The sequence below is a fragment of the Amblyomma maculatum genome, chromosome 6 (genome assembly GCF_055883805.1).
Source record: "Amblyomma maculatum isolate TAMU_Amacu chromosome 6, ASM5588380v1, whole genome shotgun sequence".
Classification (NCBI taxonomy): Eukaryota; Metazoa; Arthropoda; class Arachnida; order Ixodida; family Ixodidae; genus Amblyomma; species Amblyomma maculatum.
Genome location: NC_139349.1, coordinates 159,710,357 through 159,734,246, shown reverse-complemented (window position 1 = coordinate 159,734,246; position 23,890 = coordinate 159,710,357). Strand labels below are relative to the sequence as shown.

At 47.8% G+C, this 23,890-nt stretch overlaps 1 pseudogene; it reads right to left on the bottom strand.

Moving 5' to 3' along the window:
* Nucleotides 1-19,873: 19,873 nt before the first annotated feature.
* Nucleotides 19,874-22,048, bottom strand: LOC146187308 (uncharacterized; annotated as a pseudogene).
* Nucleotides 22,049-23,890: the final 1,842 nt, after the last annotated feature.

Sequence of the window (23,890 nt, the reverse complement as noted above, 5' to 3'; positions counted from 1 at the left end):
GTGAATTGCACATAAGCGGTCTCCTTTTGCTTGAGCCCCCGCAGCGAACAGCTTCCTGCCTAAGTGTTAAGGCCTCAGCATCTTTTTGGAAGTCTTAACAGCAAAGAAACAGTCGCTATGTGCCCGCACCTACACGCCTCAATGCAAGAAGTATGGCCAGTTCAAAATGAGCTTTAACGAGCGCAATGTGTGAAATGTGACTCCAGGCGTCGTTTTCACACGGGTATCACAACCGTAAGCATCACATGAACCAAACAACGTTTTGTCATTGTCGTGTTATAATACTGCGTGCGCACTTATACAACCTCCACTTCTCCGTGCGCTCAGCGGGCGCGCTCTGCGGCAGGTGGCTCGCTTTTCCGCCCCTCGCAAAATGGCGTCGCGGATGCTTCACTCGACGGGGCGCGCCAACCAATACAGCAATTTTTTTTTATAACCAGCCACCAGCAGCTGCGCTTCTGTGGAGGCGAAACAGAGAGGTGTGAGTGCACGTTGAAGGTCAACCCAGTTGAAAAACATTACTCCGCAGCCCTACACTACAGCTCTCCTTTCTCTCTTTCCACTTTCGTTCCCATTTTCCTGCCTTCCCTTTCGTTGCGGTACAGCTGTTTACAGAAAGGTATGAGAGATACAGTGCGTTTTATTGCATGTAAATCAAATTAAAATATTGTTTCAAACCTTGTGGCAGTGTCTCGCTGCCGAATATTCAGGGAATGAAGATGAGGCGTTGTCCCGCGGCGGCAGAGAAGACCAAGCCGTCCTACAAATTTCAGGTTTGCGTATTACAGGCCACGACGTTTGCTACGTCACGACGCGGAGGCTGATGCCATTCCGACTGTATACGGCCGCGGCACCATCATGACATATGGCAGAGGCAATCTGTCACTTTTCCTGTCATCCATCCGGCACATGACGTTGTTCGCTGCAAGCATGAAGGGCAAACGTGAATGGAAAATAGGCTCGTGAAATAGGGAGTATCAGAGAAAGAAAATTGCTATCGGAAACCGTGCAATTCGCAAGCAATTTAAAGGACCAAAATATATTAATTTGCTGCATTACGTTCTTAACTGGCTTTATAAGTTGCCGAAAAATTAGGGGGACGTTTAAGCTCCGCCGTTAAGGTATATTATTACAGGGCGGCAAGGCGATGAAAACAGGATAAATGAGGACCGAGAGAAGATCGATGATCGTGAGATGACGTTTAATGAAAATGTTGCGGGCCTTGCGCGAGCGCTCCTGCACGCGCCACAGCCCACTCCTTCTTCCATGCTCGTCCGGATGTTTTTGCACTTTTTATTTTTTAGACATTTATATTGTTTCACATTTTTTTTTTCATATAGCCCGTCAGGTGATAACGTCGTCAGCAAGCTCGGACAGCGCGTCTTTAAACGATGCGTCTCAGTGCGCGTTCAGCGGAGTGCGCTGTTTCAACGCCTCCTTAGGAGCTTGGAGTTTGCTTTCGATGAAACGTCGGGGACTCCATCGTTAAGGCTACGACGCAATGCGCTTCACACACCAACGTTGTCTCAAAAACCTGTAAATTATTTTTAAATGTATATCTTTTTATTTTTATTTTTTCAAACAGCAATACTCAGCATCAGAACACTTAGCTATCCATTCTGACCATTTTGACAACGTTGATCTGACTTTTACTAATTTTAACTCTTTTCAATTACTTCAATTATTTGTTTGATTACTCTCTTCACCTTCCTGATTAGCATTATCAGGTGTTGGTTTCTTATTCTGAGCATTTCACTCCTTTGAACTACTATTCCGTTAGACACATAAAAGTTCACCGGCGTTCTATAATTGGATTACAGGAAAGGAAAGGAGCAGTGTCTGTCACGCGAAATTCCGCTGCAGATATCCCAGACAACACAGCAGTGGTCCGGCTCACGGATTTCTCCAGCGCAGGTTCTGCTGTGCTCTCATAACGTTTTACCGCAAAAGCCGTTAACGGCTCCTACTGTCGGGCCCGATTCTGTCACACACTTCAATCATACTATATCATATCCGCTTAGGCGGCAGTTTCGAGAATTTAATCAGCAGGATTCCGATCAATTAAACTGGTGGCATCATCAACTTAACTCAGTAGTTTTGTAGTGATAATACCGCACCTATATTTGGTTAACAATTCTTAACTAATTACTTACTGCCTAATAAATTAGGAATCCTATCTGCATCGGGACTCGAACCTCTATGCTTCGGATCTCCAGCCGAGGGCTTTAAACAACTGCGCCAAACGCGAGATCGTGAAACGCGCGTCATAATTCTCCTCGTCTACCGTGGGGAGGACAGTAGCGATGACAAGGAAGCTGCTATTAGTTATAATGGCGTCAGCAATAATAACGAGCGTGCATTTAGCTGATAATGATAATGAGAGCAAACGTGACTAGCATTTTTGCCGTGTAAATTACACAGTACTTTCGGATTTTTTAAGACGAGCCTTTTATAGCTCATGCCTCGCCAGCGGTTCCGTGCGTGAGCACACGGCGATTGTCAATCTTTCCCAGGAGGATTAAGATTGTTTCAGTAGATATTTATTAAATGAAGTATTAGAGTAATGAACATCACTTAACAATAAATACTTGTTAAAAATAGTAATAGGTTATTCAGGCAATAATAAGTTAATATGTGAAGACTAATAAGTATTTAGGTAATATAGCAAGTCAGTAAACGATATTTGTAATTGTTTATAATAATTACGTAATCAGCGAATGATAATTAGCTGATCAGCTAATTATAATGAGTAAATTACTAAGCTTTGAGGCACCCTACACTCACACACTCGAATGTGCACTGCCCTCATGCGCAAAACTCAACGGACACCTAGTGCCGACAACTGCGCACGCGCAAGGACGTCAAAATTGCGCAATGGGCTTCCGCGTCAGCGTACCTTAGATCGTCAAAATACCACCTGAATTTTTTTTAACGTGTTACCGTCTCGAACGCGCCGCCACTGTTTCCCATTGCGCCGCCGCCTTCTGCCATGATATAACGTATTCATAGTCCTCATAGGTACTTGACCGAAATTGATGTGCCACGTGACCACTTTTCACGTCACCGATACTTTGGTTGGTTATTTCGATGTGCAATTCACTTATTTGACTTCAATCATCTATTTTCCCCACATGCACCAAACTTGAAATCCAAGAACATTGTTTTCTCCTCTATCGCATACAACCATTTGCTTTTCGATATCGTGTTCCAGTGCGACAGTATCGACAATGTCCTGGTGACGAACTTCTCAAACCTTGTCACTTAAAGCTTTGTTTTAATAACATCCTGCTGTGCCCCATGATTGTCTCCATGGCCCAACCGCTCAATTGTTATCGCACATAAGCCCATGCCAGGGTGATGATGAGCCGGGTCGTACTGTGTCCTTAGTTTCCTGTACAAGATACGTTTAATTTCCTCCGTTTCGGACGGGCTGAGTTGGAACGGAAGACGCTGTAAACATGAACATGTTGTCGAATGTCTGTATATCCAAGTGTGTTACTAAATGGCATAGAGCAGAAAAAAAACAAATACTTAAGAACTTAATGCTTAATACTTAAAAAGGAATTTTAGTAGTAAAGCTACTCGTGCAAGATACTATCAGAACACTGTCTGAGCGACCAGAGTATTGAGATGCTTACGGTACATTCTGACCGCCAATCTTTCACTGCAGTTTCCTTCCACTGGAAGAGCGTATGAACGAGTTCCATCACGTTTTTGAAAAAGAAATTTATTTCATGCCAGATAACGTATCTTGTACAGGAGATGATTTCAACTTAGACATGAGTGCCAACGGTTCTGTGCAGCAAGAATTCACAATATTGTTTCAAGCTGCTAGCTACCAGAACGTCATAAATAGCCCCACGCGCGTAACCGCTACGTCTTCTAGGATTATCGACCTTTTTATCACGTATTATAATGTGCCTCTCACCGCAGGGCGTTTCGCTGAGACATCGGAGTCCACCTACCTGTTTTCCTGCACATAGATACAAATTCCCGCTAATGTCATACCTTTATTCCCCATTAGCAGCTTATTTCACAGAAAAAATATTGAAACATTTAGGTGTCGTATAGAGAAAGTAGACTAAAAACCTACTTTGTTTATGCACCGACTCGGATGTTGGCTATAGAGCTTTCGTATGAACTTTTTTTTTTTATCAATCTATCATGGAAGGTTTCCTACTATTGAAGCAAAAGTGCCGAAAATCGCTCGCAAGCTGTGAATGTCCCCACGACTTCTGCGATGTGTAAACAAAGCACAGAATGTTGGCGAAATTTATTAGCACTAAAGATAAGGATACCGCACTACTGGTCCGCTTTAAAGCATTTCGGGACATTTTGCGCAAATAAATCAGGATAGCTGGGACGACTTACCACAATAACCTCTTTAAAGTGAACTCTCTAATAATCCTAAAGAAAGATGAAGGGGCCTTAATCAACTTTTAAATCCTACAATTACTCACCCAAATAAGATGAAAATATTATCAGTGGATGGTATAGACTTAAATCGGCGTCCTTTGCCCAATGTATTTACCGAATGTTTTACTGCAGTTGGTGGTCCATCTCACTGCCCTGATAAAGATTCACAATCTCTTTTTTGAGCCAGCAGATGAAAATGAGGTGTACTGTACTTCAAAATGCTTACAAAATACGACAACCTTAGGCTCTAGCGATTTCCAAAAGCCGCCAAAACGATGTCTTGCTTTTAATACTAACGCACATATATAACACATCGTTATTGACAAGAAATTTTCCTCCTGACAAGAAACTTGCTAGGGCGGCAGTAATCTTCAGAATGGGTGACAGAACTAGTTTAAGTAATTACAGCCGGTATCTGTCTCATCTTTCTTCTCCAAAGGACTAGAACACTTAATTTCCTTCAAAACACTCTATTATAAACGACTGCTAATATGTGTTTACCAAACATAGGTCTGTGGAGCATGCATTACTTGGCCAAAAAGAATACTTATTAGGCAACATAGAATCCCAGAAGCTTAGTCTTGGAACATTTGTACACTTCTGTAAGGTGCTTAATACACTAAATCATAGTACTCTCTTTGCTAAATTCGAACATTGTGGTATACGTGCCTATGCCCTCAATCTTCTAAAGTCATACATGTGCTCGCAATCACAATATGTTGTATCAATAATTGTCGCTCCGAAGTGCTAGAAATTTTGAATGGCGTGTCACAGGGAAGTCTTCTGGGTCCTGTAATTATTAACGTATATATAAATAATATTGCTGTAGGTAGACTCATCGAAGATGAGACTGACGAAGGGTGTGTGTGCTTAGCCCGTGCTCGGGGCCCGAATCCCTGGAATTGGTCTCTGTGTTTTGACGTCCGATACGCCTTGTGCGTGTGTCCAGTCCTGTGTGAGTGTACCAGTGTTTTACATGGTACATATGCCACATAACATCTTGGTGGAGGGGAGGACTTTACCACCTCCGCATCCTGGTTTATTACACCGCGGAGCTTCGCAGCGACGCTACACCGGCACTGCCACCTTGACTCGACAGAACGTATCGCGAACCACCACTGCCCCTACGTTAATGATCATGGCTCATCTCCATGACCCCGACATCTTTTCTGGTGCCTCAGGTGATAATGATGACAAGTGGCTATCGCTGCACTAATGTGTCGGCACCCATAATAGACGGGACGCCACCGCAATACTGACGAACGCAATTTTCTATTTGTCTGGAACAGCGCGAGACAATGGTACGGCACCCACGAAGACAAATTAAAAAGTTGGGACATCTTCAAAGAAAATCTTCGCGCTCTCTTCGGAACACCATATGATTTGAAGCTCGCCGCCAAAAGACACCTTAAGTCGCTTGCGCACTCCTCCAGTGAAAACTACATCACCTACATTCAAGACGTGCTCAAATTATGTCACCAGGTTGACAACCGCCATGTCGGAATCTCAAAAGGTGGCCCACATCCTAAAAGGAATTGTGGACAACGCTTTTCATTTGCTCAAGGAGTGCCGTCTCTTTGAGCAAGTAAAGAGCCGGCGCATTTTTCTACAGTTTTAACTACGTCCGAATACGGCCGCCACATCTTCTTGTGTTATGCAGCAGCCACCAATTAGCGCACCTTCCCCTTCGCGTCTTAATATCACCGGCACCGTCACCCGAATAGTTCGCCCCGAAACGGAGGCCTGTGCATCTGCACCACCTCAACCCACCATTCCCGGCCACGCCTTGCCTGATGTCTCCCTTATTCAGGCCGTCTTGCCAGATAACCTTGCAAACTTGGACCTCTTCCCTGCTGCCTGTTCTAACGGAAACTCCCCGTCCGGCCACCAAGCACGAATTATTTCCGTTTCCGAGCCCCCTGCTTTCGTCGGTATCGAAATCCAGAAGAATGGGGGACGCCTGATGATCGCCCCGTAGTTTCAAGTGTTCCTGTGTCGGCCACATTTCTTTGCATTGCCGCAATAGCTGGTCTCCGACTCATCCCACCGAGTTTTCCTGTGACTACTGTCCGGATATGCCCTGTCGTTTTCCGCCTCGACCACAGCCTGACCAATCAGATTTGCCCCCAACGATTTCGAAAGCTCCGGACCACGTCGTTCTTCCCGCTCTCCATTTCCACAAGCCCGTCGTTTTCGATCCCCGCAGCCCCCTCGATCCTCGTCCGCAGCCTCATACGGCTGATTTAATTTGGAAAACTAGCTGATGCAGCTTCCGGAGGTGACGCTGCATCCACGACCAGGCACACAAGACCTCTACAGACCTGCCGCTTGAACCAGCTAGACATTTGTGTTGATAGTGTTCCCGTGCGTGCGCTTGTAGACACTGGAGCACCTATCTTCGTCATGAGTGCAAAGCTTTGTCGCCGGTTACGTAAAGTTCTCACGCCGGCCCGCTCTCGGGTGCGTGTCGCGGACGGCGAAACGATTGGTGTTCACGGAGTCTACACTGCTCGAGTTAGTTGTGCTGGCCATATCTTTCGATGCAGTTCAGTGTTTTTACCCCTTCTACCCATGAATTTATCTTTGGCCTCGACTTCCTATCGGGACACTCTGCACTGATCGACTACTCGCAAGGCATCTTGCACCTAGACCTCCCAATAACCGATCCTGAACCTTTGCAGTCTCCCGGACTGTATTCGCCCGACCAAGGTTCTCTGCCCTCACTAGCCGCCTCATCCGTTACCTTGCGTACTACCTCATCTATTCCTGATGGTGACAACTTAGCTGCACCTAATTCTCATCTCTTTCTGAGCCGCAAAGTTGCATTGCTCCATACTGTCGCTACAATCAAGGGAAGCACTGTGTCACTTCCATTGATCAATTTAGCTATTCGGCCAAAGTGCTTCCATCCGGCATATGCGTGGCAACATTCTGACCTCTTGGCTCCTGTCAAGTTGCTCCATTGGACACTGACATGCTCCAAGATCTGCAGACCCTGTCCACGATCCTACTCAGACTGACACGATCATGACAAACATGCCTTCCGATTTGCTCCCTGCCCAATGTCGTCAGCTGCGTGCGCTTATAGAGTCATGTTCCGACATTTTAGACCTCTAAAAACAGTGCCCTCGGTCAAGTTATGAGTGTCACGCACTGCATCGAGACCGGCGACGCTCCTCATATCCGCCGCCAACCATACCGGGTCTCCCATGCAGAACGACAGTTAATCCAGGCGTAAGTGGCAACAATGTTGGAGAAGAACGTTATTGAGCCCTCTCATAGTCCCTGGGCTTCGCCCGTCATCCTGGTAAATAAAAAAGATGGCTCGTGGCTACTGTGTGGAATATCGACACCTGAATAAGATCACTAAGAAAAGATATGTCTATCCACTTCCTAGAATCGATGATTCCTTGGATTGCCTCTACGGAGCCTAATTCTTCTCGTCCATTGACCTACAATCTAGCTAGCGGCAAACCACTGTGGATAACCAGGATCAAGAGCAGACTGCGCTTGTCACTCCGGATGGTCTGTATCAGTTTAAGGTTATGCCTTTCGGCCCATGTAACGCGCCAACCCCTTTTGAGCGCATGATGGACTGCTTGCTGCAAGGATTCATACGGTCGACTTGCCTGTGCTATTATGATTATGTAATTTTGTTTTCACCCACGTGTTCGCCTCACATGAGACACTTCTCTAAAGTTCCTTTACTCTTCCGCCATGCCGAACTACCGCTCAACTCTTCGGAATGCCGTTTCGCCCGTCGCCAGCTCAATATACTAGGACATGCAGTCGATGGTACGGGAGTTCGTCCCGACCCAGACAAGATCCGTCCAGTGAAGGAGTTCCCGGTACCCCGTTCGAGCAATGACGTCCGTAGTTTTTTGGGTCTTTGTTCATACTTTCTCAGAATTATTTAAAATTTAGCCGACATTGCTCAGCAGCTTAAATATCTAAAAAGGATGTCCGTTTTTCTGGGGTCGTCCCAAACCAAGCATTTGCCCACCATATTGGAAAGGTTACCACCGCACCAGTCTTGGCACACTATAATGTGTAAGCTCCTACGAAAGTCCGTACTGATGCCAGTGGCCATGGCATCAGGACCATCATTTCCCAGCGCCAATCAGCTACTCATCGTGTAATTGCCTATGCTATCCGGCTTCTATTCCCTCCAGAGAAGAACTACTTCATTACCGAATGAGAGTGCTTGGCTCTTGTCTGGGCTGCTGGAAACTTTCTATCTTACCTATATGGTATGCAATTCACAGTTGTCGCAGATAATCACGTACTGTACTGGCTTACTTCCCTGAAGGATCATATTGGCCGCGTCAGACGTTCGGCGCTACGACTCCAAGAGTATGACAACACTGTGATCTACAAGTCAGGGCTGGTTACACAAAAATGCCCAGTGCCTCTCTCGTTACCCTGTTGGCAACACTGATACTGCCAAAAGTACAGCCTTTGTCAAAAGTGTAGAGCACGGGGAGTCTACTTCTGCGCCGTGTAGTAGAGCTGGTTTAGCATAAGTGGAGGTCCTTCTCATAGGAGAGGGTAGGGCAAAAAATCTTACTCTCAAGTGATTTGGAACATTGTAAATACATTACAAGCCCAACGAAGTGGCTCAGAAGCAGACCCCTTGGGCTCTACACTTTTGACAAAGACTGTACATGCTCCAGTGACCTGTGCTCTCTATCACCGTTCACAACTATTGGCGAAGAACAGCGTCGGGACGCGGAGCTTCTCTGTAATTAATCGCCTAACGTACGCCCAAACCCACCCTTCGCTGAACCGCTTTTCTCTCGTTGACGGCATTTTATACCACCGCAATTTTCAGCCCACTGGTCTTGATCTTCTCCTAGTCATCCCCAAGCCCTTAAGAACCGTCGTTCTCCACGAAGCCCAAGGTCTCCCAACTGCTCGCCATCTAGGCGTTACTCGGACGTACGACCAAATAAGCCGTGAGTTCTTCTGGCTTGGCTTCTACCGCTCAGTGCGGTTATGTTGGGGCTTGCAATGAGTTGCAGCGACAAATGCGACCTGCGTAAGCTCCAGCTGGCTTTCTTCAGCCCATCGACATCCCTCTATAGAGCCATTCTACCATGTCGGCTTGGACCTCCTCGGACCTTTTCCTGAGTCCATTTCTAGCAATAGATGGGTTGCAATAGCCACAGATAATGCCACCCAGCTAAAACAGACGCTTGGGCAAGTTGGCCGCGAGGGTAGATGATGATTATGTTAATAGGGCTTCGGTGGCTCCAATAGCGAATGAATTGAGCTTTTTGAACTCAAGGCAATGACGCCGCTGTTGTCCGCAACAGCTGGAGATATTATGTATCTATGTACATCAGTGTCATTACATTTGGTTTTGTTGATTGATCCAAGTATATATTTTCGCGGGACAACCAATAAAGCATGCGTTGAAAGTCAGCGCTCGTTTGGGTACTTATGTCCTCATTTTCTTGCGCTGTCTACCCTCAGTGCCACCAAGTAGGCGATAAAGCGCGCGCTCCGTACGAGTACTGCCGCTGATGTCGCCAACTTTCTTCTTCCGACCTCATTCTTCTTCATGGAGCTCCACGCCAAGTGCTCACTGACCGTGGCCGCACCTTCATTTCCGTAGTTGTGGACGACATTCTTCCCGCGTGCTCAACTAAACATAAGCCGACGACCGCTTAGCACCCGCAAAATAATGGCCTCACTGAGCAGCTCAATCGCACTCTCACTGACATGCTCGCCATGTACGTTTCCTCTGATCACGACGACTGGGACACCGCCCTCCCGCACGTTACATTTGCATATAGCTCATCCCGCAATGACATTGCTGGCTAATCTCCGTTTTACCACGGCCGTGAGCCTCAACAGCCGCTTGATACTTTGTTTCGAACATCTGGTTCTCCACATTCTGAATACGCTCGTGAAGCCATTCCCCGTGCCTACCATGCACCGCCAAGTCGCCCGTTCCCGCTTGCAAGCTTCCTAAGCTTCTCAACAAGAGCACTACAACCACCGCAACCTCGACAGCTCCTTCTCACTTGGGTCCCTTGGTTCGCTCTGGGTGCCTTCTCGCCGTATTGAGCTCTCGGGAAAGCAATTCCCGCTATGTGGGCCCGTATCGTGTGCTGCGCCAAGTAACAGCCATCACCTTCGAAATTGAACCTGCCTTCTCCGAGATCACTTCCCGTACCGTACACTCCGATATTGCTCACGTCTCGCGCCTTATGCCCTACAACTTACCTTGTCCCGAGAATCACTAAGCAGCCCCGCGGCGGTGCTTCTGTGCCCGGTGGCCATGCTACGGGTCGACTCACCGAAGATGAGACTGACGAAGTGTGATGCGCTTGGCGCATGCTCGGCTCCCAAATTCCTGGCAGTGGTCTCTGTGTTTTGACGTCCGATACGCCTTTCACGTGTGTCCGGTTTTCTGTTAGTGTACCAGTGTTTAGGTGGTGTGAACGCCTCCTGCCGCGTAACAGTATTGTTAATGTAAGCGACGAGATAAAATTTATTATTTACACTGACGACACCAACTTATTCTGCTCCTCCCCTAATATTAATCAACTAACGGACTCTACGGACCAAGTACAAACTTCTCTGAAGGAATGGTCGTCCTTAAATTCTTTGACGGTAAAAAAAAGAGAAAAAAACAAAGGCAATAATATTTCATACAAAGGGCAAACTAGTAGGAAATGCGCATTCTATAATTTTCGGCGGCTCAAGAGTCGAAAAACACCCAGTTATTCACATAAATTGGCATAGATTTTACACCCACAATGTCATGAGATGCTCTGATAAACAAGGTCTGTACTAAGCTTTCAAAATTCATACATATAATTTCTAGTAATAAAGATATTGTAACCACGAAAATAGAACTTGACCTCTTGTATGGATTCATTTTCTCATATTTAAGGTATTGCTATATGGTTTGGGGAAATATCACTATGTCCAATTAGCGAAAGCATTTTGTTCTCCAGAAGAAAATGCTACTCGTTATTAACAATTCCTCCTATAACGCTCCAACTCGTCCCATACGGATAAAATAAAAAAATAATGCGAGTCCTTAAGCTGTTTGAATACAGGTTTGCTCATTTTTATGAAAACATACCGCTCGAAATGACCCATTTTTGTACCGCGTCGTACCGCAGGTGCCACGCAACACGCCCTCTACTGCAAGAAACCGTAAATTATTTGACGTATGCAGGTGTAGAACGAACTATGGTTTTGCTATGTTGAAATATATACTGCCAGTATATTTAAATACTTTTCTTTATAGCAACATAAAGAAAATCAATTTTTTTTCCTCCGAGAAATCTTTACTGATTAGGATGTATTAACAAGAAATTAATCTGTCGAACATTCATATTTTTTACTGTTTCCTTCTCATTGTATATTTTTTCTTCTCTATCAGAGCACTGTCTTCTTTTGTAACATGTGAATTGTTCATTTTACATTCCACGAACTGCCACTGTTCATTGTCGACTTTACGGGGGGTGATGCCCGTCGAACGGTCATTGCTAGCTTTGTTGTTTTGTCGCCCGCGCTTTTAGACATTCATTCATTTTAACAAAGGCGAACGCGCAGCACAATGTGGTGTACCTTTGGTTTCCATGCGGTAAAGACCATACTCCCGATCCCAGATCCGGAGGAACCATACTAGCAATGGACGTCGAAAAGGCATATGACAATATCAGTCATGCTGCAATCCTGAATGCCATTGACATGCTTCATCTCCCTCCGAGAGTACGCACTTTTGTCGCATCATTTTTGGACGGAAGAAAATTTGCAATACGCCTCAGCGGTGACACTATTGGTTCATTAGTTTCACTACGTGGCGTGCCCCAGGGATCAGTATTGTCTCTGACGTTGTTCAATATTACTTTCATCCCATTGGCGTGGCGCTTACATGATATCCCTGAAATCAAGTTTTTGCAATACGCAGATGATATCACGGTATGGCGCACTCACCATGATCTTCTCACTCAAGAGGCCGCCTTTCAGTCAGCATTAGACGTAACCTCTGATTACGCACCCTCCATTGGCCTTCAACTTTCTGTGTGTAAAACTTCATAGACGTCAGTCGCCAACCGCTGGGGACGCCGTAAACTTACCTCAAATCCAATTCGTCTCTCTCTATCAGGCACCCCAATACAAGAAAGTTCGAGCCTGAAAATTCTGGGCTTAACAATTCACCAACCAGGATCAGCGACTGCTTGACTTTCTCAGGCAAAAAAGCAAGCACTTCAAACTACGAGTTTAATAAGAAGCATTACACCTAAAACGGGTGGCGCTGGCTAGTCTGTGGCATGCCAGTTAGTGAGGGTGGTTCTGCAGCCACGTATTGTTTATCAGGTACAGTTCCAGCATCTTACAAGGGCACAATGGGATCGCCTTGAAGCCGTAAATCGAGAAGCTATGAGGACCATAACATGCATTCCACAAATCACACCGGTCGTAGCGTTACAGGAGAATGCGCAGCTCAACACCATCGATGAACTGGTGCAGCAGCGCCGTGATGCTCGCAGACTCAAGACCACTTTGTATGCTATGTATGAGGGCGTATGCAACGTCACACAGTATTCTTCAGCCACCTGCGCCAGTTCTCCCTCCCTGGAAATTTATAGTTAGGAGACAACAAGCCCAAGTGACATCCGCAGACTGACGTCTGCCAACTCGGCATCGTTGCTTCGCCAGACATTTGAAGAACAAGATACTCACCGGCCTCAAGATTCCATAGTAGTGTACGTAGATGGAAGCCTGCAAGGCTGTGAAGCCAAAACAGCAATCAACTGTCCACGGAGACCTAGCCTGAATCAGAAAACTACGTTTCAGCTTTCGGAACCACTTAGATCTTTCTGCGCTGAGCTTGTGGCAGTTCAGGGGGCACTCTGCTCCGTGACTGCTATAACCATGCTCCCTACAGCCCACGTTGTCATCCGCACTGACTCACTCCAAGCAGTACGTCTGCTCCGACGTGTCAGCCACTGCCCTAAAATTTGCCAAGACATACACCAGCTTACGGCGCGCATCCCACAATCAATACGCATTGAGTGGGTCCCACGGGATCTGCTGCCTTCCCAAAGTCAAGCTGATTTTGCAACCCGCCTTGTCAACCAAGACGCATAAATCCCACGGCTTCTCGAAGATGACGACGCTGCCCTCCTTTTGTCAAGAAAGGAGCACCTCCGGCGCCGCACACGTGCACGTATCCCTCCGTGTGCGATATCCCTTCCCCGCGGTCTCACCCGTGCAGAGGAGGTTGCGCTTAGGAGGATCCGGGTCGGTGTTGCCCTTACACCAGCTGTAACTAGGACGTGGTCATGCTTCCAACTCTTATATCCTCGCCCAGGATGCCCGATCTGTAACAACGAAGATGTCGAGGCCGACATCCACCACTTGCTGTGGGACTGCCCAGCACTCAAGCCAACACGAATCCGGTACCTGAGGAAAGCTGGCATTTCAGCAACCAATCCTGCCTCATACGTCATTGGAAGCAGGGACCTCATCATCGCTTACTCCTGGACTTCATAATATCAGCCAACATTTTTCCATTCATTTAATCATTTATTCATCCTTCATCTCATACCATACTGATGCCCTGAGGCAATAAATATCGACTAAAAAAAAAAAGATCCGGAGGAGGGTCAGCTACTGAGAGATTTTCTAGACTAGGCAAATGTTCTTGGCTCGAAGTTGGTGCTGCTCAGGTTAGAGAGGATAGAGCTGTGTATTACACTATTGAACCCTCCGCGTAAGTCCCGCGTAATGATGGCCCTTTCCTTAGGGTTGGAGAAACTTTCGGACGCATGAAGAAAGGAAAATAGGGCCCAGAATATCAACGTGTACCATCTTCCCGGGCTTGCGGATGAGAGTATAGAGGAATGTATTCTATTCCGCAGGCAAGGGTCGGTAGCCATCCCTAATATGATTGGCATATTTGCGTACTCCTGATCCGGCAGATTCGCCAAACACGGAACTGTTATGCTTCTCTGCCGGGAGCCGTACCGCATGTCATTTTAGCGAGAGCTGCCTAAATGTCGCATAACTGAAAAGAGCATATAGATCTGCTTTTAGTTGCCCAGCATACTGGAATTCAGACCTCCTTGGATCCTCTATGTGACAGACAGCAGCACAAGTCGTCAGCAAGCTGAGCGGAAGTGTCCGGGTATGTTGAGTAGTAATAGTAGTAGATGACTATTGAGGTGCAAAACCTAGGCGCCTAATACTCGATAGCCTACTGGATCGAGTATTAACCCTCAGCACCAAGCCAGTTCACCTAAGCCCAGATTGTTTAGGAGGCGGTAGGAAAGAAACCCGGTTACAATGCATACCGCGGGCATGAAAATAGGCAGTGGAAAAGGTTGGCATAAGGAGAAAGACAGTTGGGGCATACTGAATCACGACGGAATTTGTACAGATATAGCCGTGCAGTGGTTAAGAGAGTATTCAGCTGTATCTGCCGAAGGACATGAGGCTCCCGAGCAGATAAATTAGGATGAGGGTCAGGGTAGAACTTGCGGTCTATAAGCGAGTAGAAGGAGTTTTATTTTTCGTTGTTTCACCGCGTGTGCTGGCAGGGTGGAGAAGTGTGCGGAAGAGTTGTCAGGTACTCTTGGAGATCATCGGTCTCGTAGCCCTATCGCACCATGCGATTAGTTAGAATCCATCAGCTGGGACGAATACTGCTCGGCCTTGTCATCATAATCATTATCAGCCTGACTATACCCACTGCAGGGGGAAGGGCTCTCCGATATTCCTCTAGTTAACCCGGTTCTGCGCTAGCTTTCAACCACTTTTAGAGCGCAGCCCTTTGGCGCCCGTTCCTGGGTTTCGCGGCGGCGTCGGCGTTGTCCCTCGTAACCAGCTCCACTTTCACTCCCACCTTCCTTCCTTCCCTTACGGCGCGGTTGCTGTGTCCACAGAAAACGAGTGAGACAGATACTGCGCCTTTCCATTCATGTGAACCAGTTATGAAAGGCACGCTTCACAGCTCAAGTGGACTTTCACTCTCACCTTCCTTCCTCGCCTTACGGCGCGATTAAGGTGTCCACAGAAACAAGTGTGACAGATACTGCGCCTTTCCATTCATGTGAACCAAATTTGAAAGGCACGATTCAGAGCTCAAGTGGACTTTCACTCTCACCTTCCTTCCTCCCCTTCCGGCGCGATTCAGGTGTCCACAGAAACAAGTGACCAACACTTCGCCTTTACATTCGTGTGAAACAATTATGAAAGGCACGCTTCACAGCTCAAGTGGAAGACGCGACCACAAATGGTCGCAAATATAATTCATGCAAAGATAATTCATGAATAATGCGAGCGCCCACACCGAACTGCAGGGTAACATGTGCAGTAACCGAGAATTCACACACTCACAGAGAAAAGCATCATATTTTGATGTAGCTTGCTTATATACACCTACTTCACCACGGTAAAAAAAAACTTCGCTTTTCAAAATATGTCTCGAATGGCATCGTTCCAGCATTAAGCTCTTTGGCGCCTGTTCCTGGGTTTCGCGTCGTCGTCGCCGTCGCCATTGTCCCTCGTAACCAGTTGTCTGTAATTGTACATATATGTCTTGCTCGAATTAGTTGCCTAAATCTATAGAAAAGCTGAAACAGCTGACGAGCTGCGCTCAAATTTCGCATTACAAAGTACCGTAATCGTCGTCATTTTTTTTTAACCTCAGAAGCCCACATAACTCTCTGCCGTCGCCTATTAAGCTTTCCTTACTCTAGAATCCAGTGTGTTACTTCAAGAGACCATCCTCTCTTCGCACAGCATGCCCTGCCCATTCCCATTTCTTCTTGATTATCACATGAATGTCAGTAACTTGAGTTACTTCTCTGAACCAGTACGAACGCTTCCTATCTCTTATTGTCATGCCTACCATTTTTCGTTCCATAGCCCTCTGCGTTGTCCTCAACTTAAGTAGAACCCTCTTGATTAGCCTACACGCTTCAGCCCCATAGCTGATGCAGGGAAGATGCAACTGTTGTATACTTTTCTCTCGAGCGCGTCCATTAACCTGCTAGTCATATTCTGCGAATTCTTGCCAAGTAAGCTCTATCTCAATCTTATTCTCCTTTTTATTTCCCTTTCATGGTCCAGATCTGCGATTATATCTTTCTTAAATAGACATATTATTCTACTTCCAGTGCTTCGCTACCTAAAGTAAACATTGCCTTGTCGTAAGCTGGCGTATTCGCAACAAGAGCTGATTGTTCTTCTTATGGGCACGCTTCCACTGCCGGTCAAGACCATGGCGGACTTCCACAGATGAAGGAGCTGGTTATTCACCGCAAGCTGGTAGTCCGCCAGGGGAAGCATCTTTGTGTATTTCCGCTGAAGAGTGAAGAGTTGTCTGGCCCATGCAAAGCATCACTTGGATAGTACTTAGTTAGCGATGGCTGCTCTCCGCAATTGTGGCCACTGGGTGAGCTTGGCTTGGCCCCAGCACTTGCGGGACAAATCCATGCTGTTTTTACGAGAACTTGTGCGGGGCTCACTATATTTCGATGGAGGCGAAACGAAGTGGTGTCCGTGTGCTGTGCGATGTCAGCGCACGTTAAAGATCCCCAGGTGGTCGAAATTACTCCGTAGCCCTCCACTACGGCCCCCCTTTCTCTCTATCCACTTTCACTCCCACCTTCATTCCTTCTCTTACGGCGCGGTTCAGGTGTCCACAGAGCATTCACACACTCACAGAGAAAAGCATCATATTTTGATGTAGCTTGCTTATATACACCTACTTCACCACGGTAAAAAAAAAAACTTCGCTTTTCAAAATATGTCTCGAATGGCATCGTTCCAGCATTAAGCTCTTTGGCGCCTGTTCCTGGGTTTCGCGTCGTCGTCGCCGTCGCCATTGTCCCTCGTAACCAGTTGTCTGTAATTGTACATATATGTCTTGCTCGAATTAGTTGCCTAAATCTATAGAAAAGCTGAAACAGCTGACGAGCTGCGCTCAAATTTCGCATTACAAAGTACCGTGATCGTCGTCATTTTTTTTTAACCTCAGAAGCCCACATAACTCTCTGTCGTCGCCTATTAAGCTTTCCTTACTCTAGAATCCAGTGTGTTACTTCAAGAGACCATCCTCTCTTCGCACAGCATGCCCTGCCCATTCCCATTTCTTCTTGATTATCACATGAATGTCAGTAACTTGAGTTACTTCTCTGAACCAGTACGAACGCTTCCTATCTCTTATTGTCACCCCTACCATTTTTCGTTCCATAGCCCTCTGCGTTGTCCTCAACTTAAGTAGAACCCTCTTGATTAGCCTACACGCTTCAGCCCCATAGCTGATGCAGGGAAGATGCAACTATTGTATACTTTTCTCTCGAGCGCGTCCATTAACCTGCTAGTCATATTCTGCGAATTCTTGTCAAGTAAGCTCTATCTCAATCTTATTCTCCTTTTTATTTCCCTTTCATGGTCCAGATCTGCGATTATATCTGTCTTAAATAGACATATTATTCTACTTCCAGTGCTTCGCTACCTAAAGTAAACATTGCCTTGTCGTAAGCTGGCGTATTCGCAACAAGAGCTGATTGTTCTTCTTATGGGCACGCTTCCACTGCCGGTTAAGACCATGGCGGACTTCCACAGATGAAGGAGCTGGTTATTCACCGCAAGCTGGTCGTCCGCCAGGGGAAGCATCTTTGTGTATTTCCGCTGAAGAGTGAAGAGTTGTCTGGCCCATGCAAAGCATCACTTGGATAGTACTTAGTTAGCGATGGCTGCTCTCCGCAATTGTGGCCACTGGGTGAGCTTGGCTTGGCCCCAGCACTTGCGGGACAAATCCATGCTGTTTTTACGAGAACTTGTGCGGGGCTCACTATATTTCGATGGAGGCGAAACGAAGTGGTGTCCGTGTGCTGTGCGATGTCAGCGCACGTTAAGGATCCCCAGGTGGTCGAAATTACTCCGTAGCCCTCCACTACGGCCCCCCTTTCTCTCTATCCACTTTCACTCCCACCTTCATCCCTTCTCTTACGGCGCGGTTCAGGTGTCCACAGAGCAAGTGTGACAGATACTGCGCCTTTCCCTTCCTATGAACCAACCATGAACCATGATGGCGAATTCAGTTCATTGTGTCACGGGTTTCACAACTATGATGGTTGGTTGGTTTGTGGGGTTTAACGTCCCAAAGCAACTCAGGCTATGAGAGACGCCGTAGTGGAGGACTCCGGAAATTTCGACCACCTGGGGTTCTTTAACGTGCACTGACATCGCACAGCACACGGGCGCTTTTGCTTTTCGCCTCCATCGAAAAGCGGCCGCCGAGGCCGGGATTCGATCCCGCATCCTTGGGAACAGTAGTCGAGCGCCGTAACCACTGCGCCACCCCGGCGGGGTAAGTTTCACAACTATGACTTGATAGACAGGATCAGCAACGCCTCAACATAATTGAAGGTTAGCAAGTGGCAGAGCTCTTTCAGTGCACTATTATAAAGGATTAGTTAAGTTAAATTGGTTCACAGGAAGGGAAAGGTGCAGTAACTGTCACACTTGCTCTGTGGACACCCGCACCGCGCCGTAAGGGAAGGGAGGAAGGTGGGAATTAAAGTGGAAAGAGAGAAAGAGGAGCCGTAGTGGAGGGCTACGGAGTAATTTCGACCACCTGGGGATCTTTAACGTGCGCTGACATCGCACAGCACACGACGCCTCTTCGTTTCGCCTCCATCGAAACGCAGCCGCCGTGGTCGGGTTCGAACCCGGGAACTCCGGCACAGTGGTCGGGCGTCTTACCACTGCACCAGCCCGGCGGGGCAGGATTAGTCTTTATTCTTTATATGTTCATATTACTGGAAGGGATTCATTTAGAATAACAGTCATGCCTAAAATGGGAAGACAAATAAAGCGAGGAAATGTTGGGAAGTTGCATGGCTTGTAAGGCAGAGCTTTTTCAAAATTATAAAGATGCACTCAACGGAGCTAATGGCGTTTTCTGGCATGGCATATAAGTCCTGTATTGTGGGTCTACTGGATTTAAATACGGTCAGCGTTAGATGCTTTTGCGTTATTTTTGTTATCGCACCTTTCGTTGTCCATGAGACAAGAAAGGCTTTCGCCTTATTAAACATTCGGGCACATTACACTCTCGTGTTGGACAGATGAAATAGCGATACTGTTCGTGCCATGGTTCGACAAAGTTATCTATGAATATACTACGAGGCTCGTCATTTCTATCTCTTGTAAGCGCAATGACAGATACTGCGCCTTTTCTTTCCTCTTAACCAACTTGAAACGGCACTGATTCTTTCTTTACTGCTTATAACTATAGGCTGTATCATGGGCGTTCGAGGGAAGCGATTAAATGCGCAGCACGGTATCCTGGTCCACCAGGCACGGCTTGTAAGGTCAGTTTCGTATATGCATGAATAGCTTGGGGACCGGTGGTGGTGAACTCTTTTATTGCGCCCAAAAATAGGGGACCAGTCAAAGGGCCGGTTGCGCTGACTCAGAGGAGGTCGGCGGGGATCCTTTGGGATGCCGCGGCCTCCACCGCGCGTTGGATATGCCAGCGTTGGTCTGCTGGCTCGGAAGTACACAGGAGAGACTCCCACGTCTCTGAGGTGTTTGTATTGTCTGTGTTGTAATGTGTACAAGTCCACACCATGTGTATGAGTGTGGCCGGAGTTGAGCAGTGTGCACATGGGGGCTATCTGATTCGGAAATATCGTGCTGTTTAAGAGGGGGTGTGGAAAGCTGCCAGTTTTTAATTTGCGCCATTGGATGGTCTCGCGTCTTGTTAGATCGCGGTGTGCGGGAGGATATGTGCACCTTTTGGAGTCGGTAGTGCTGGGTATGTCCGTGTAAGTGGTGAGTAGAGAAGCGCGTGATATATTAGTGTCAGCGGAAGCAGGGTGGCTGATCATACTCTCGGCTCGGCAGCTGAGATCTCTAGCGAGAGTGTTTGCCTGAGCGTTTCCGCTGAGCGACTCGTGGGCTGGATCCCAAAGAAGTAAGCGAGATGTGGAAGAGGGTGCTGTAGAACGCAGAATGTGTAACGCCTGGCAAGAGATACGGCCAGCATCGTAATTGCGAATAGCCTGTTGAGAATCACTTATGACGACTTTGGTATTAGGGTCGGCTAGCGCTAGCACAATGGCAACCTCCTCAGCTGCGGTGACTGTTTCTGCATTGCGAATGCTGCAAGCTGTGTACCAGCTGCGATGAGGGGCGAGAGCTACCGCCACCATCGCTGGCCTCGATGGATGGTAAAAGGCGTCCGTATACGTGACGTCCGGACGTCCACTGAAGCATTTCTCGAACTGATGAGCCCGATCGGCCCGTCTCTCGGCGTGGTGTTCCGGGTGCATCCGTTTGGGAACGGGAGGAATGCGGAGATTTAGGCGATATTCCGGTGTAAGTTCAGCATAACTTGGGGCCGATCTCGGCGGGGAGATCCCAACTTGCTGCAGTACTGCTCGGCCAGCGTGTGTGAGTGACAGCCGCTCATACTGGGCGGTGAGGGTTGCCTCGATCAGTTCGCTCACGGTATTGGAGATTCCGAGAGCCATGAGCTTATGGGTAGCTGTGGACATGGGAAGACATAGGGCAGTCTTGTATGCTTTTCGAAGTGATGCCTCTAGCCGTTCGCTTTCGGCACGAGTGAGACGTAAGTAGGGTCCAGAGTAGGTGATGCGGGAGCAGATGAAAGTTCAAACGAGGCGCAGGAGGTTGGACTCTCGCATGCCATGATGTTTGTTGGAGATTCGCTTAAGGAGGCGTCTGATCTGTACAACCGACTAGATGCAAGCCCAAGATCCTGATGTTGTCTGTTCGAGGAATCGGGTTTCCTTGCATCTGGAGGTTGACATCAGGAAGTATATTTGAAGGACGTCGTCCCGGGGATGGGATTATGATATACTCGGACTTTGTCGCCGAGCAAGTGAGGCCAACTGTACTTAGATAATCTCCAATCCGTTCGATCGCGGTCTGTAAAGTCTCTTAATCTGGCCGTCACTGCCGCACGTGATCCAAAGTGTGAGGTCGTCAGCATAAATGCTGTGATGCAGGTGGGGGATGTCGGCCAGTAGCTTCGGCAGGCCTATCAGTGCGACGTTAAAAAGCATCGGCGAAAGTACGGCACCTTACGGCGTGCCACGATTTCCCGGAGAGATGATGGAAGGATCTCCAGTGCCGGCTTTAAGTTGCACTGTGCGGTCGGTGAGAAAGTTTCGGATGTACGCATACATGCGATGTCCAGCACCAAGAGCTTGAAGTTGTTGATGAATAGCTTCATGGAGGACGTTGTCGAATGCCTTGGCAACATCGAGGCCGACGATGACTTTCGTGTCTAGTGTACGTCTCATGACTACCTGATGGTGGAGAAGAAGCATAATGTCCGGGGCCGCTAAATAAGGGCGGAAGCCGAACATTGTGTCTGGTAGAAGATGGTTGTCTTCAAGGTATCGTGAGAGTCTGGTCTGGATAACGTGTTCCTTCAGCTTCCCAACGCAGGACGTGAGAGAGATGGGACGGAGGTTGGCCAAGGTTGGTGGTTTGCCCGGCTTGGGGATGAGGACTAGATTGGCGCATTTCCACCTTGAGGGATGGTACCGCTGGCCCAACATTCTTGAAAATAGTAGGTAAGAGCATGAATGGATGCGTCGTCTAGATTCCTAAGCATTTTATTTGAAATGCGGTCAGGGCCGGCCGCTGAAGTCGTCTTGAGGCGATTGAGTTCTGCTCGGACCTCCGCAAAAGTGATTGGAGCGTCTAGACAGAGATTGTCCGCGCCCTGATAGAAGGGGAGGTTGGTTGTTGGTTCAGGGTGGATGTATTTATAAGCTCTTGTTTGAGCTCATCAGACGTGCCAGGATACTGGTGGAAGATTCGCTCGAGCTGTTGGCGTGTCTGGAGCTTGCTTCCTGCTGGGTCGAGTAAATGTCGAAGGAGGTTCCACGTCTTACGAGCGTTTAGAGTCTTGTTCATCTGGTCACATATGTTGTTCCAGCTCTGTCAAGTGAGTTCTATTGCATAGTTCTCGATATTCGTATGTGCGCGCGCCAGTCTACGCCGGACATTGCGGTCCCATTTCCGAGTGGCAAGTAGAGCTTCGAGCGACTTCTTGAGCTCCCACAGATGGGCGTAGTAGCGGTCGCAGTGTGGGATACTGTCCTCTAACTCGACGGTTTGAGTGGCGTCGGCCACTTGTTTGACAATTTCGGTTGTCGACGCCTTGATATCAGTATTAGCGGGAGGTTTGTCCTGCTGTTTCCTGTGCGTCCGGAAGGAGTCCCAGTCAATCACCTGAGCCGGCCGCGAACATTGCCTGGTGGGCTCGTGTACTACGATTTCGAGTACGAAGTGATCACTCCCAAAGTTTTCGTGAGTGTGACACCAAGTCGCTTTAACTCCGGAGGTCGTAAAGGCAAGATCCGGCGTTGTATCACGCTGTAGGCCCGTACCGTGTCTAGTGGGGTAGGACACGTCCGTGATAAGGGTCAGCTGGTGCGTATACCAGTCATTCCAAAGGCGTCGACCTTTAGCAGAGTCATAGTGGTAGCCCCAAGCACGGTGATGCGCATTAAAGTCGCCGAGAATGAGGAGGGGTTGCCCCTGCGCCAGCTGCTGGGCTTTGAAGAAACGCGGACCGAAGATATCCTTATGTGCTCGGGGAGGGCTGTAGACATTAATTATAAACAGACTAGTGCAACGTTTACGCGAGGGTAGAGGTAATATTTCTAAGAAGACGTATTCGGGGAAAGTTGGATCTAAATTGTGCTGGAGGACAGTGAGATTACGTTTGACGAGAGTAGCTATTCGAGGTTTTACTCGTTCCGATAGGTATGTACTGTAACCGGCAAGTTTCGTGTTCTTGTCGCATTCCTGGAGAGCTACTAGTTAGGGGCGATCACTCGCGGCGAGGAACTGCTGGAGGACCGGACGCTTACGCGCGAACCCACGACAGTTCCACTGCCAGATGGTGGTGTTACCGGAGCTGCTCGCCATGATTAGGCTGGGATATTTGTGGGGTTTGAACGGGTGTCGGCGCAGGGGCCGCGGGTACAACAGCAGTGAGGAGTTTGCTCTGTGCTTCTATAGCTTTGCTCAGCATCTCAAATTGTTGCGTGACTTGTGAGCCGATTGTGTGGAGTGAGCGTTCGATGTGTGCTTCTAAAGCCTTGATGCGAGTTTGACTTAGGTTGCAGCTTTCCTCAACTTTGGCAAAACGCGCCTGCCAACCCTCCGCGGGTGAGTCGGTGTCGGACGTTGCTTTGCGTTTTTGTGCTGATCGGTTGGGAGGAGCGATATCCATAGGTACTGAATCATATGATCCCTGCGGATGCGGGGGAGACGGAGTGAGTGTGGCCGTCGGCTTTTCGAGAGCCTCTACTCTGAGTATAAGTTGTTGGATGATTGCTGTCAGTTCCATAATCGCTTTGTGTGTGTCTAGAGTAGTGGGAGTCCCTTCCTGCGTACTCATCGGTTCTTGACGTTCTCGTAGATCTGGTAGAGATGGTGGTAG